The following is a 16,371-nucleotide window of genomic DNA, read 5'->3' on the forward strand; positions in this document are numbered from 1 at the left end:
TTTTTGTTTGAACCAGAAGTTACAGCAAATCACACACACACACACACACACACACACACACACAAACACAATTCGAGTCTACATACCTAGAAACACAGTGCTCTCTCTCCTTCTCCTCCTTCATTTAGAGCTTTTCATGACTTTGCTGTCCCTTCTGGGGCTGACACAATGCAGCTCCATTTGGCTTGCAGCCAAAATGCAAGCCAGGGAGCATGGGAGCGGGCAGTGTGGGGTAATGGGTGTTGTCCTTGAGAGAGATTTGCCCAGCTCCCTGAAGATGGTCCGTGAGACATGGTGCAGCCATTGTGCTTACTTCTGAAGCCAGGAAGTATGTGTTCTGGATTGAATTGTGTCCCCTCAAAATATATGTTGATTTCATAATCCCAAGTTCCTGTGAATTTAAACATATTTGGAAACAGGATCTTTGCAGATGTAATCAAGCTGAGATGAGGACATTAGGATGGGCCCTAATCCAATTATGAGTGGGATCCTTGTAAGAAAAGGAAAGAGACACAGACCTGCATCCTCGCAGGTCCACTTCTGAGCAAGATCAGACACAAGGGAAGCGTACCACGGAAAGATGCGGCAGATATTGTAGTGATGCATCCTCAAGTCAAACAATGCAGGAACTGTCAGCAGCCGCCAGAAGCTAAGGAAGAGGCATGAGACAGGTTCTCCTCCAGAGCCTTCAGAGGCAGCAAGGCCCTACTGACACTTCGATGTTGGGCTTCAGCCTTCAGAAGAGCAAGAGAATACATTCCAATTGTTCAATTGTACCCGGTGTGTGGCATTTTCTTAGAACAGTCCCAGAAACTAGAACAGTATCCAGGCAGGCTGCTCAGCCACGGTAGCATAATACTCCAGGAACCATCAAGAGAAACAAACGTGAAAATGCAGACATTCAGATCTTTCTCCCAGTCCTAGGTTTGTTAATTCCTACGTGGGCCTTACTGAAAGCTGATGAGATGCTGTGTTCTGTGTGCATCCACCCTATCTTGGCCCCATGCGTCAGATCACATAGAGAGGTCTTTTCCATTCGTCTCTTCTGGGCCAGCATGTTTGAGATGCACACGCAATTCCACAGCATTCTCACAGGTTCACCTCCAAGGTGGATCAGCCACTGGTGACACACTGAGTCTTTTCTGTTAATTTCCATCAAGCACACACACCTGCCAATAGATTCCAGGTGTTTCCATTGGTTTGTTTTCACTCACGGTGATAAAATGCCTACCTCTCTCCTCATTAAAAATAACAGTAATATACTCTATATAATTTGAGTTAACAACGGTCTGAAAAAGAATGCTTGCAGCGTGAGGATTATTGCATCCTCTATGTTTTCTTCTACTTCTCCCTGTCTCTGAGCTGCAGCTGTTTCTTTTTCCCATTGTCTTCCTCCTCCTCTTTGTCTTACTCACTGACTCTCTCCTCTTTTGTACTCTGCTCTATCCTCCTTCTCTTTATGTTCCAAAATAGTTGCAGGTAATTTTTGCAAACTCTCTGCAAAATATTTGCAAACTTTTATGAACTGCTTTTCAAGGAGAATAGGAACAGCTGCATTTGAAGAATGCATATGAGGCTTAGAACTCACAAATTATATGTCCAGTGGATAATGTAATGATTGGTAAATCTTACAAATGTGCACTGTCTTACTGTCTAAGTCATGGTATATGACCAGCAGCATGTGAACTCGCATTTCAATTAAAAGTTATTGGAATAATATTAGAAATCAATAGAAACTACATTTCTATTAATGCTTTACCAAAATACCCCCTTTGTTGATTTAATTAACATTCTTCTTTACAGACTAGATGAAATGAAGAAAAGAGGTTTAAAATAACAATTCAATCTTGAAAGACTTTAGAAAACAAAAGCACACATATCACCTTATAGGAGTCACAGCACTTGGAAATAGGAACAGAACCTTTGGATCTTTAGGTTACCTAAGGTATAAAAAGTTTTACAGGAATGCAAACAAATTCAAAGACCTGTTTATGTATAAAGTATATAAAAATTGATTTCCATAGAACCAATTAGTTCTATGGAAATCAGTAGAACTAATTGGGTTGTTCTAAACAACCCAATATAAGTCACCTTGGCTTACGGCTTCAAAAAGGAATAGAACTACATTTAAATTCTGGGTTTAAAAGTGCCAGAATCATGATAGAGGAGCAGGAGGATGAGCACTTTTCTGTTTGTCCAGGATAGGATTGGCTTCACCTTTCTACCCCTAGACCGGTGATTGCCAGAGCTTCACATCCACCTTTTGCCCGGGGACAGAAACAAATCTTGATCCAAACCCACTGATTACCAACTGGGTAGATGAGGTCTAACTCAGTGATGGACCCAGTGGCCATGGATGGGTTAAAATAACAGTGTTCAATTGAGACACCTCTCAGATAATAAAACAAACCATTAGGTTGAGAAAAGAATGTCAGCATGATGTAGAGAGTCCCTTTAGAATCAATGATTCTGTAGATCATGAAAAGTATAAAGGAAATTTCCCAGGTGCAGGCATTTCATTCTGTGTCAATTTGTTGATTGGACGCAGTTAAGGGGTCACTTTTCTATGACGGAGCTGGACCACTGGGCAGAGAATCCCATTTCTGTTAGTGCCCATAAAACCTACAACTGTGAACCCTAAAAATATTGGAATGTACCCATGAAGTCTTATGTATCTAGAACATGTCAGGGGTCATGGTTCTCTCAATTGAATCTGGATGTCTGAGTGAGAAGTTACTGATCTTATTATGGTAAACTGGAGGGAAAATGTCACTAGAGGACCAAAAACTAAAATGTTCTAATGATTTTTGGCTTTCCTCTCTTTCAGTGTATGTTCAAAGGCATATGAGATAGACACGGTAAGAAGAAGGTAAAGGCGTTCTTATTACTGTCTTTTCTTAGCTTAATTGACGGGCCTTGCCATGAAGGTTATACAAGACAATCTGTGAGAGTAGAAATCTGTTCTATGCTCTTTACACCGTCCCTCATAGCAAAGCCCCCATCCCTAAAAAGCCTAGCACTTCCTCTTTGGTGCTGAAGAAGTATCATCATCACCTGGCTCTACTTTGAATATTAGTTACACTGATTTACACCCATTTTCTCAACGGTCAGAATCCCCTGCCCCAATTATCCTATGTGGAAAGACCATTTTTGAACAGTTTTTTTTTTCATTAAAAACACAGTTAGTTTGATAATCTGATAGAAGCATAAGTTAAGAATCTTTGCTTAAGTTCTTATTTCTGTCACCACAAACAAATTTGCCACTTGCGTTCACTCTTTTTTGACCATAATCCCTTCTGACTCATTATTTAAGACTGAAGAGTGGATAAAGCCTTTCTTCATTTTCTTAAGTGCTCTGAGGACTTAAGCACTCATCGGAGCCCGAGCTCTTCAAATGTGCTGAGTAGCCATCTCTGAAGAGAGGGTTGCATAGGAGCTGAAATGTTTCACGCAATCAGCGACCTTTTATGCAGAGATCACAAATGCACCACTATCCCACCTTCCAATTCCTGGACGTAAACTCCCCCCACTGCAGACTTTCCCAAGGCTCACGTAGGCCCACGTCCACTTTATTTCAGGCATAGGTGAGTTCAGGAACCCACCCTCTGTTCTTCCATCTTTTTGTCCAGGTTGCTCAGAGACTTCCCCGTGGCAAGCAGGGATGAGGCCTCACGATGGAGCTGCAGATTCTGAGTTGGCCTGCAAAGATTAAGGTTGATCATGGACCTTCTGGAAGGTTCTTAGTGTAGACAACCTGGCTTTAAAATGTTAAACAGGAGCTCAAAAAAAATTCAGCCCCTCTCTCAGACGTAATTAAGATCGCGGCACTCATCCATGCCCAAGAACATTTTTTCATCTCTCTCTTTTACAAAGAGAGCCTCTCTGCTGTGTTTTCTTCTGCGATGTCTCCTTTCACAAAAGCAGCCAGTTGGTGCATTCATGTCTAGGGTAAGGAAGTCTTCTTGTAATCAACTGAACTGATCCCACAGATTTGGCAGAGGGGAATTCTTGCAGGCAACTGAGCTCTCACTCACAGCTTTGAGTTTAAGATTGCAGCTTACACTGTCAAAACGCATGCTGATTTGATCCTCTTTCTTATAGGGCTGGATCCATAGAAAAGCTAGCTCTGTTGTGGTGATAAAGGCCTATTCAATGTGGGGTCTAACCCACGGAGACCGCCAGCCAGGGCTGAAGTGGAGCTCCTGCACCCCCTACAGTCCAGATCATGGAAATTCATCACAACGGCTGCCTTTTTTTTTTTTTTTTTGACTCACAACTGTATCAATGAGTGATTTATGCATTATGAAGTGTTAGAGAGTTTAAGAGAGCTTTATTTATGAAGGCCCCAAAGTCTCTGATATATGAAGGAGGAAAAATATTTCTCTCTCTCCAGTGCTCAAGCCGCTGTGGATCCGCTGGGCCCAGGCATGGAGAACGCTCTTGGTGGATTGGCTCCTCCCGGGAGGTGAACTCTCTGCCCCGCAGGGAATTCTACATCGTGTCTCAATGCAACATCACCCGGGTTTCAGCACCAGCCTAGGTTGTCACTTTCTCAGCAGTTCGGAGAAAAAAAACTGTTGAGAAACTTCTGGCAGGCAGGTAGAGCTGGGATTCAAGCCTCTCTTTTATCCAAGAGCTGACTTTTGCTGTGTGTCAGCGAGGCTTGAAACCAGCCTCTCACTGACAAGAATGAGGGGGTGAATGTGAAAAGCTTGTGTGTGTGTGTGTGTGTTTGTGTGTGTGTGTGTATTTGTTACACATAGATTCCAGCTTCTAGGCCCAAATCCAAAGCTTCCGTTGTTGGCTCTGCCTGTCAGTTCTGAGCAAGGCAAGTGAGGTTGGGTGCTGAGTGAGAGCGGGGGGCTCCTTGCTGGGTGCTGAGTGACAGCGGGGGGCTCCTTGCTGGGTGCTGAGTGAGAGCGGGGGGCTCCTGGATCGGAGTGGATGGTCTTCTGTTTCTCCGGGGCTCATGTGAGCAGAAAGTGGCCTTTTCAAGCCAGGCCCAAAGAGACACATGGAAACGTCACATGGAAATGCCAGAAAAAACTGACTTGTCCTATCCAGTTAGCTGTGTCTCCTTTTGGACACTAAAAGGAAGTAGCTTTATGAGAAGTCCCGTCCCTCCCCATCAGAATAAACTGGCCATGGTTGCTCTGCTACATCAACTTGCCAGTGATCCCTAAGGCCTGGCTTAGAGCTGCTGTGCTGATGGGGACGTGCTATTAAATCCGGTCAACGGTGTGTGTGGAGCCTGCTCCATGGCCAACACCATATTGGGTCTTCACCTCGACCATGGAGGACAGAGGGTGCCATCCCTAGAGATGCTTTCAGGTAGGATAGAGCCATGAGCTGTCCACGTGTTCATAGCTTTGGGCGGCACCTATGCCTTGTCACATGTGACAGGTTTCCCTTCCTCTAGAATAGCATCGACTCCTATGAAGAAAGCACATCGTTAGCTTTCAACTGGAAAGACTGAAGTTTATCCTGCAGCCACGTAGTCACCTCTCTCTCATGGGCCTACTTGGCTGATGCCATCCTGAGAGAGCTCCATAACTGTTTAAAGTACCCTTAGAGCCACTTCATAACAATTTCCAGTATGGAAAGAAGTGCTCAGTGGAGTTTTCGTGTGCTTACTGTCATAGTTGTATTTTGATTGCATTTCAAATATGCAGTTCAAATAGCTTCTTAGCATAACTCCTGAATCTGGAGAGTGTTAAGTACTTACAATACCACCAACAGCTCAAGGAGCACAAGGTTTCTTACATAATTACAAGGAATTACTATGTCTTTTTTATATTTTTAAAAAATGAAATAGGATTTGACTCGCCACAGAAAAAATAAACCTGGGGAATTACATGAAGCAAAAGATCAATGTTGTCCTTTGAAACTCTCCATCCTGCTTCTTGGAGGAAACCAATGGTAATGCCTTGCTTCTATTGTTTGAACTGCAACTTTTGATGAAGCTCCCAGAAACCCCATCAGGACTCAACTTAGGATATGTCAACAGTGAGGGGATGGTTTTCTATCCAAGCGACAAAAAGCCTTAAGGAAAAGCAATGACAAATCCCCCGAGCAATGTATTTCTGAAATTTCCCACACAACATCATCCCAATCTGCATATATTTTTATATCTACAATTAGAAAACATAAGTCAAGTGTGTGGTCATCATTTTACTTGATGACCCACATATCTTTCACCAGAAGTTTGAGTTTTCTTCACAGAATTTTCATGACAAACTGGAAAATATCCACATACAGAAGCACTGCCTAATTTGTATAAGAATGCATGAAATTAAAGGTCTATATAAGAACATCTTGTAAAATGCGATAAAACACAATATATAAAACACAATGTAAAGCAAAAATACGTTTTCTGCAAATAAATTATGCTCCCAAAGAATGAACGGATTCAAAATGCAAAGAGCAGCTAAATAAAGTGTTTTCTGGAAACTGCAGGAGGGTTTTAAGAATGCTTCTCAGTAGGCAGGGAATCCTCTTTTGCAGAGCTATAAAAGTTGCTTACTCTTTTAACCTCAGAGAAGTTCTAAAAAAAATTCCTCCAGATTCTTGAACCTGCTGAGAGTCTGCAAAAAATCCAAACAAACATTAAATTGTCCTTGCGGTACATCATCCATTTTTAAGAGTTTATGATAAAACTTACTCTAGAGACAAATAATGCCTATGCTATGATTTAGGTAGGTAAATAAATAACTTAAAAGGCAAACAACAAGATGTGCTGGAAGGAGAATTGAGGTAGTTCCGAATCCTGCAGCTATTGCAGAAAATAACACTTGCTATACCTTACACATTAAACACATTCTACATTATTTTAGGAAAGAAAAATAGTCCATCTGAGCCTTCTTTAATTAAACATTGACAACAGAAAGACAACATCTGGGTAAGTCAGTGGAGACATCACAGGAAATATGGTGACAGAATTTGAAATGGAGACCACAGAGAGCCAACGGCCACAGAAAGGCAGAATCAGGCACAGGATTCAGGTGAAGGGAATCTTCATTTATTTTTTCGCATTTCTCTTAAAAGTATCTCAAAATCCTTTATATAGATTAGAAGATTAATTGCTGTCATATATGGAGAGTTAAAAGGCAAGAACATATTGATCTCTTTATTTTATAGATAGAACATTGAAGATAAATGTAAAATGCTTTTGTTCATCAAATAATTCTGTTAAGAGAGGAAAAAAGCAAGCCGCAGAGTGAGAGAAGATATTTTAAATGCATATATTTGATAAAGGTTTCATATATAACTCTTTAACTTCAATAAGAAGAGGACAGAATAATTCAAAATGGATGAGACTTAAATAGTCACAGTGCACAAGAAGTCTTCTAAATGGCTCTTAAACTTATGAAAAGACACATCTCATTAGTCATTAGGAAAAAGCAAATTAAGGGTATAATTACATACTATTACATAATGAGTACAATGTTTAATTAAAAAAAATCAATAAACAAGTGTTTGTGAACATGGGGCGTGGCTAGGGCTCCACTCAAATTCTCAGATATTGCTATTGAGAGTGAAAATTGGCACAGCCACTTTGAAAAATTATGTGATGGTACCTACGAATGCTGTGTATATGCAGGCCCTGTGATCCAGCAATCCCCTTCTGAGGTATATATCTGAAAAAAAAATGAGTACATATGTGTTCCATCGAAGAGATACATGTAAGAGTATTCATAGCCACAGCATTGTTCATGTTAGCCACAAACTGGAAGCAACCCAAATGTGCATCAACAGTAGAACACACATATATATTGTGGTGATTTCATCCCATGGGATACTATACAGCACTGAAAATGAATCCACATCTGCCACTTGAAATAACAAGGGATAAGTCTCACAAAGGAAGGGGAAGAATCCAGATTCTGAAACATTCAGTAATTCCAACTAAGACACCTAATCTGTGTGATCAGAAATCAGAAGAATGACAGAGGTGAAGAGTACAGGAATAATGCTAGATGAAGGAGGATTCTGGAATGCAGATCATTGCATTCAATATCGATATCTCAAGCTGAAAGGAAACTGCATGGGTCTGTGAACTTGGTGAAAACACATTAAGCTGACATTTTTAATGTATATGTTTCATTCTATGCATGAAGAACACGTTCGGGGTCCTTAAGGAGTTTCATGCACCTCATGGGGCAAGCTCCACAGCTATGACTGGTCATTTTCTAGGATGTTCTCCCCAGTTCTCCGCTCCATGAGAGACAGATATTTCAGGAAATTCTTCACAAAAACACTGGGAAAACCCTTCAATTGTCATAAGGCTTGAGGGTGTGATTGTTCTTTGGAAGCTCAAACTGGGAAGTGTTGGGAACATACCACTGAAAACTTTCAATAGTGAGAGAGGTGTGGCTGAGCATGCACCCTGGGACTCACAGGGATTCTTGAAACCAAATTCTCTACAAAGAAAAGCATTCTAAGTTTCATTCTCTTTGTGTCTTGAGACAGCAGAGTATAGCAGGAACACCACTGTATTGTGCACGGTAGCCCCATGGCTTCTTGTTTCTGAAACGTGGGCAATCCATTCACCTGTTCGTGCATCTGAAGTTAAGGACTTCCATGCCTTGGCCCATAGCTGTCTTTTCACTTAGTGGAGGCAGGATGCAGAAAAACAGTCAGGCTCTTGTCACTTCTGACATTGGTTGAACTGAGGATCACTTTAAGAGATTAAGAAAAGGCAAGTAGAAATTCTGATGGCCAACTGATGAAAATACCCCTATTCCTGTTCAACAGCAATATCAGTGTTTTGGATGTGTTTCTTTCTCTTATTCTCCTGTTTTGTTTTTATTGTCTTTCTTTCCCTCAAGTGTTCATTCCATGAGAAGAGAGGTGTTATCTGTTTTATCACTGCATCAACAACACCCTGCAGTGTCAGCCTCACAGGATATACTCAGTAAATACCTGCTGAGTAGATAGAAGGATAAATCACCAAGTCATACAGTTTCCCCCTCTTCTGGGTGGAAATATCTTCCACTTCATGTGTGGAGCAAAAGATGAATATATCACAACTGCCATTAAAATGGAATTTTTACTTTTCTATTTACAGCTATACTCCTTATGCCTATCATTTTTTAAACATTTTTATTCAACTACTTCTGAAAGTGTTTTCTTTTCCCTTGACTTGTGTAGAATTAGGAATTTTTCTTAAACAAAGGTAGACCATTGAGGACCGCTGAGCCCAGAGCCGACTGTCATCTCACCCTCACTCTGGTGGGCATAGCCTCACCTGTGTTTTAATAAATGCAGAATGAACATGAACTTGTCTAGAAGTACAGATATTCAACTAAATAGCTTGTCACCAGAGATGGTCATCACACAAACCAAATCTACTCATTACTATCTTTTCCTAAATGATCCTAACCCTTATTAGCTCAAAGTTAGCATATTTTGGAACTCTCTAAGTTAAGACTAAAAGGTACTGATTATTTAGATTGTGTCTAATGGTGACTTTCAGATTGATTATCTTTTGAGTAAGTCAAATAATGATTTTGATTCTTTCTATTGAATTGACATGTTTTTGTCAGGATTCAATAAGCTATTTAACTGACAGGTCTAGAGATCTGAGTCTGTCAGGCACTTTGCTAGAGATTTTTATATATTTTCTCTCATTAACTTTAACTAAATGGATTAATGGAAAAGAGATAATATTATTACTCTCCAGCTACTGTACAAGTTAGGATTATATTGAGGTGTAAGTAATAGAGGAAAAAAACTAAACTAGAGTGGTTCAATAAGATGGGATTTTTCTCTCGTTTAAGAAGTCTGACAGATGTCAGTTTAAGACAGGTGAGGCCCTCTTAGTTGTAAGTGACCTGGGCTCTGCCTGGAGAATACTTCATGGCTCAAGATAGCTGCTGAATTCCAGCCATTAAAGATACATATATCACTTTCTTATCCATTGGTCAGAATGAGTCACATGGCTCCATCTATTTGTGAAGGATGCTGTGAAATGTGGCATCTGTTGTGAGGAGCCATGTGACCAGCTATAAGGGGAGGGGGTGTAAAATTACTAAGAAAAAAGGAAAAAAAGGATATTGGAGGTTGTTAGACATTTTGCTACAATACATATAAACCCTTTTAAATATCACATGAACAGAAAAGTCAAATAATTAAAGAATATGCCCTCATAGATTCTCATATTGACTCATGTCTGTGATACCAACACACTTTCAGACGTTTATTGTAAGTATCTGCTGTGGTACCTAATTCACCAATTGGAATTTTGTCAACAGAAAATGTTTCTATGCTAAGGGTTTTTCTCCATTGCAAAAATTGCACCGAAAGAGTAGTTTTTAACCATACTTCCAACTTATGAAGATTATGTGAGTGGTAAAACCAGACAGAACAATACAGTAAGTTTTAAAAAGAAAAGAAAGAACTGATGATGTTTTCACAAATTTACAAAGCCCTCTCCTACTTTTGTTGGACGAGAAATGGTCCCAATATTGAAGTCTGTGAAGTCATCAGAGGGCAGTCAATTTCTGAGTCTTGAACGATATTTCTCCTTCATTCTCTAGGTTTACTATGACTCAGTCTTATTTGTAAGTTGTAAATTCACCCAGACATTGTGTCAAAGACACCCATTCAGTCAAAGACAACGTGATTTTAATTCACCTCTTAAGCTCCATGAAATCAACTGCCCTCTGGACTTATAAAAAGAGCCATACCAGCGAGAACCCTGACAAAGAGACAGCAAACCTCAACAATTAATAAAATATTAAGTTGGTGCAAAAGAAATTGCGGTTTTTGCCATTGACAGTAATGGCAAAAACCACAATTATTTTGCACCAACCTAATACTTGTACTTTTTTCATTGTCCCAAGTTGAGGTCTTCTATAATTGGGTACATAGTTAAGAGTTGGAGTTTAGTGTAATCATGAGTCTCTCATCAGCAATGGATCTTTGTTTTTAATATTTCATTTATTTTTACCAATTCTCTTTGTTTTTTTCATCCCAATAGCCTCATTCAGTTTATAATTGCCTAACTAAAGTAAAAAAAAGTAAATAAAAATTTATAAAACCTGAAGATTCTATAGAAGACCTGCTCTGTCCAAAACATGGGGACACTACTTTGCAACAGGCCCAGCCTCAGAAAGAGTGACACAAAGCACCGAAAAAGCAAAATTCAACATTTAAAAAAAACATGTAAGGTTGGGATTTCTGGAACTTTAATAGCTTTCCACTTAAGTTTTTGGCTATCATGCACTTTAGCTAAGAGAAAAAAATAATGAGTTTTACAACATTCAACTTGCTTTATAACATATTACATAATGGTGTGAGCTCCATAAAGAAGGTTGTGTGCACTGCTATAAAACTTATTAGGTCACCAATATTTCTGGTTTCATATTAAGAAATTAGAAATAATGGTTTAGATTAGAGTTACCAGAATTAAAAATCCTTTGAATTGAATAAGTCATTCCCAAGGATATACTAATGAATTTGTAGCCTTAAAAAGAAAAAAAGTTTCATTTATAAATTCACCTGAGGTGAAAGAAGTCATGTTAACATTTTGAGTTTTATGTGGACTTTCCATAGGCTGAAGTACTCTCTCCACTGCACCTCCTGCTCTGTATAGCTCACCTTAATTTCCATTTTGTAGGCCCCAATGTGAGAGTAATTTTTTTAAAAATGAGACTTTGAGTCTGAATGTAGTAAGACTAACTATCCTCCTTCAAATGTGATTTTAAGTTTAAAATGTTTAAACTACAAGAAGTAGTTTAAGGTCCAAAATGTGCTTCAGGTTGCTCTTTTTTCTTCCATCTTTCACTCAGCCTTCTCTTTCTCTGCCTTTCTTGTCTGGAGAATCATCTCCCAGCTTGGCATTCTAGCAATGGCATCAGTCGAAGATGAGGCCGGACACCTTCATTGCATACTGCCCGCTTGTGCTGAAATACATTCATATTTATGCCTGATATCTCCAGCTAGAGAGTGAATTTCTTGAGGTTGGGAATTGTGTAACATGGCATAGAACTTATACACAAAAGGGGCTCAAAAGCCATCTCTATTAATAGTAAGTAGGAGAAAAAGAAGCAGAGATGAAAGAGTAATGCCATAGTTAGTGCTGAATATTGCTTCAGCTATTTGTCAGTGTCTTTTTGAAAGCCATAGTTACAATAGACAAATGACTGAATCCTTACTTCAAATGTAATTTATTTGTCCTGTTTCACCCCCTACACAAAAAGAAAATGGGTGTTTTGACTGCACAAAGTAAATCTCCCCCTTTTCAGGGAAAAGTGGAATAATACAGGTGGCAGTTACAGGTGTATTAGTGTAACATCTCTTGGGAAGGTAACAGTGCTTTATTTCTACCTAATCCTCATCCATCTATTCACTATTTATCCATCCATTGATTCACTTCTCTATACATCATCCATCTATTAATCCAGCATCTATCCATTCATCAATCCATCCATCCATTTATCCATCATCCATCTTCCAACCAATCATCATCTATCCATCTCTTCATCCACCATCCTTTCATTCATACATCTACCACCATCTACCCATCATCTACCCATTCATCCGTCTGTTCAACTTTCATCTCTCATCCATCCTTTCATCCTTCCTTCCTTCTACCCATTCACTCATTCACCCAACCAAGCAAGGTTTTACTAATCACAAAGTATTAACGTACCAAGTACTGTAAGACATAGGCATATTTGATATTATCTATGACTTCTAGGTAGTCACCATAAGGAACATAGGCAAGACAGACAGTGACAGAAAGGGAAAAGTTGCAATATATGACTGGATAAGGTTATATAAGAGTCTGATTTTCAGCAAAACCTCTAGAGAAGTCAAATCCACCTAAACTTATCAAGGAATTAATGAGATATAGGCCAGCACTGAATAACTTTCCATTTATATTCAACCTAACTTATGAAAAACGGAGGGTATACATGTATCATTTTACATCAAATCTAAGTCATGTTGATCTGCATGGTGTGCCTTTATCTTACGTACTATTGAGGAAAAGGCCAACATGGACGATCTTAAAGGAGACCTGCATAGAATCAGGTGACCAGAGTTAAGGCTTCAGTGTGATGGTCAACAGAAGTAAACCTAGAACCCAAAGAGGAACAGGGAGGAAACCTCCATATCTCAACTTTGGCCTACTGTGGAGGAAGAACAAAATCTCCTGGAAGAATTTGCATCTTAGGCTGGCACAGACAGAGGATGTTAGCTGAAATTTATACTGACAGTGAAGTCCAAGAATCCTCAAGCAGAAAGTTTGTCTTAAAGTAGTGTAAAGTGGATGGCGCTTGCAGATTACAAAGAGTGGCAAATGCAAAAATGCAAATCCTCTTCAGAAGGCCACACAGCCCTTATGATGGGAAGCATGCCAATTTCTCAGAAGATAAAATGCAAGAGTAAATAATCACCCTAGAATCTATATGTGTAGACATATAGTCATATGAATTGTATGTGTGTATTCAATCAAAATAGTTATCTCTTGTTTGTTATAACTAAATATGAAACTTGTATGGACTGGCCATGTTTATATGTAGGGCTGTGATATAAATTTATGGCAGACTTTTGGTAAATTTGTTATTAAGTGTTTTATTAACCATACACATACTAAGAGATATGGTATAGTTCTTTTCTTGTTGATCTACAGATTATCCTTCATACCATCAATCATATAAATGAAACAGCAGATAGCAATGGCCCTGGCCATGGGCATAGGGTTCATGGCTGGTAGACACATTCAGAACATCTTCTTACAAGGGATGGGATTCCTTAACTTCCTGTTTGCCAAACAAGAGAATTTTGATGAATAATAAAAGACTTTGAGGATTGATGTATATTGTCCTTATCTATGAGAATGGGTTTCTTGGGTGAAAGGTTTTTTTTAGTATTTTATCAGATTTGGGGATGAATATTAAAAAAAATTCTAATTTCTTTGATAGAGTAATTGAAATATCTCACTTTTGCAAAGCTGCTTTAGGGATAACGTCTAAATGAAATGGACAACCATTTTTAAGAGTAAAATTAACTTTAGAAGTTACAATAAGCAAGTCTTAGAGCTAACTACATTAATTCAGCACCCCTAAAAGTTCCAAAAGGCTGATGGGGACATTTACCTTTGCAGGAATTCACATCACTTGGCCTTGAGCTCTGGGTCATGTCGCTGGACAGTAGGAAGTGCTCCTGTCTCACTTGGGAACTGCAGAGGAAATGCATTCTCTGAGCTTCAGTTCTGCAGCAGTACAGCACTCATTTAGCGTGTATTTGCAGAGCTTGTCCTGGGTGTCAGGCTCTTGTGTAGGTGCCAGAGGAACAGTGAAGGGTTGCGGCCTTCTTTCATGGATGCCAAGTTCTGGGAATTCTAGTCCTGTACATGTTATTCTTGCAGGGATTTTATGTACTCATGGCATTTGACCTACAGTGGCTCCTGGGTAATGACAGTAATCTCTAAAACTATTCTGATAAAAAATAAATCTGTAGAACTCTCAATCACTGAGTTGCTAAACTGAAAATATTTCTGAAAGTAGGACACCTCAAAAAGTTAACAATGTGAAACTTAGAAGACAAGATTTATCATACCAAGGAATGGAAATGCTCATTGGACTGTTTTAAAAATATGACATAAGGTTATGCTGTATCTGTATGATTTTTAACTTAATTTGCTTATGAAAATTTACAAGTTTTACCAGTGGGATCATCGTTTTTAAACCTTAGTTTTGTCCATTTGTTTCTCCCCTAAAACCCTGCGTTGAGTGTCTGCTGTGGATTAAGAGAGTACAGACCTGAGCATGTGTCCTATTAAGGACCACGCTTCCCAGAAGCCCATAGTCAATCAAGAACATGAATGTGTGCTTAAAATATCCTGTGACAAATGTTATGACTTCAGATCTCAAACTCTATGAGGACTGGCAATCCGGGGTGGATGCTGAGATCTGCCTGGGGTGGGTGAAGAGGTGAGGGTTGGAGAAGAAAGGCTACAGAAAGAAAAGGTTACAGTGGGAGTTCACCATGTTTCACTGACTGTGCTTGTTTCAACGTGGCTTCTGTCTGCATTCAACATCTCTAGAAGGCCCTACCTGAAGAGGACTCTGGATGGGTGCAGTCACAGAAAACAAAGAAATGCAATGGATTCTCATTTTTTGTGACTGTTGTTGATTCTACAGAGCTTCAGAAACAGCCGCCCATCCTCAGTCCCACCAGATCAGAGAGGCTCCCATGGCTCTGTCCACACGGAGCCCAGAAACCCGGGGCCCACATAGGAGGAGGAATTCAGACATGACTCCCTTGACTCATCTCAGACAGCTCTCCTTCATTGCCTCTCTCGAGAAGAAGTAGATTCCAGTACTTACAAAAATTCAAGCTTCCTTGGTGATCACAATTTGGTCCCACTAAGGTGAGCTGAACAAAGAAGTCCATGCAAACTCTGTCTTCTGCACCCAACAACCTTTTGGGTATCTGAAGATTCTGAGTTTTTCTTCACCTTTAAGATTTTGCCTTGGACCCAGAAAATTCTGCGCTGCTTGCCTCATGTTTATTTTTATGGACCTACTTAAGTTGCATGCTCGAAGAACCAAATTAACGTGTGTGTGCTTTTTTTTTTTTTTTCAAATAAAACAAATTGAAGTTAAAACCAACCACATGTCTCAGTTCAGCCACACTGCCTTGTGATTCTTGAAAAATAAAAATAAGTGAATAAGTGCTTTTCAAAGTGATATTTTAACCTCCTGCCAACACTGTAGTAGTAAAATATGATTTTTTTATTATCATTCAAATGTGAGTTTGGGGACATGATTGAGGTTTTCCTATAATCAGTAAAAATGAGGAAACAACTTAAAAATGTTTGGGCAACCTCCAAATAGAGGGGAAAAAAGTGTTTAAAGGTGAGTGAGTTAATGTAGCACATGTTATAATAAAAACCCAACAAAAAGTAGCCCTTATAGTCCAATATTTTGGCATACAAACTCAGCCATTCTTCAGGGAGACTTTACTGCCTCATTTCTAATAGAGAGCCCTAATTATAACATGTACAACGCGAGAGAATGCTGAGAAGGCCTGAATAATTATCTAGTTCCATACTCACAAGTGGGTGTAAGGGAGTCTGCACCCCATCATGGGCTGTTCCACCCCTTAAAAATTATTTTAATTTACAACGTGTGACATTGAAAAAAAATCTTGTCACTAAATGTAAAAACTGAGGTTGCAAAGAGCAAAAATTTCAACTTTATTAAAGGAGTCTTTTTTTTTCTCACTGTGATAGTGTCTGTTATTACAGGAACTTTTATTTAAACATTACATTTTTAGCTGAACTCTCATTTTCAAAGCAACCAGGTAAAATGTAAGATATATTTCAATACATGATTTGTAGCCCTTTGCTTTTTTAAC

The sequence above is a fragment of the Pongo abelii genome, chromosome 4, assembly GCF_028885655.2.
Source record: "Pongo abelii isolate AG06213 chromosome 4, NHGRI_mPonAbe1-v2.0_pri, whole genome shotgun sequence".
Classification (NCBI taxonomy): domain Eukaryota; kingdom Metazoa; phylum Chordata; class Mammalia; order Primates; family Hominidae; genus Pongo; species Pongo abelii.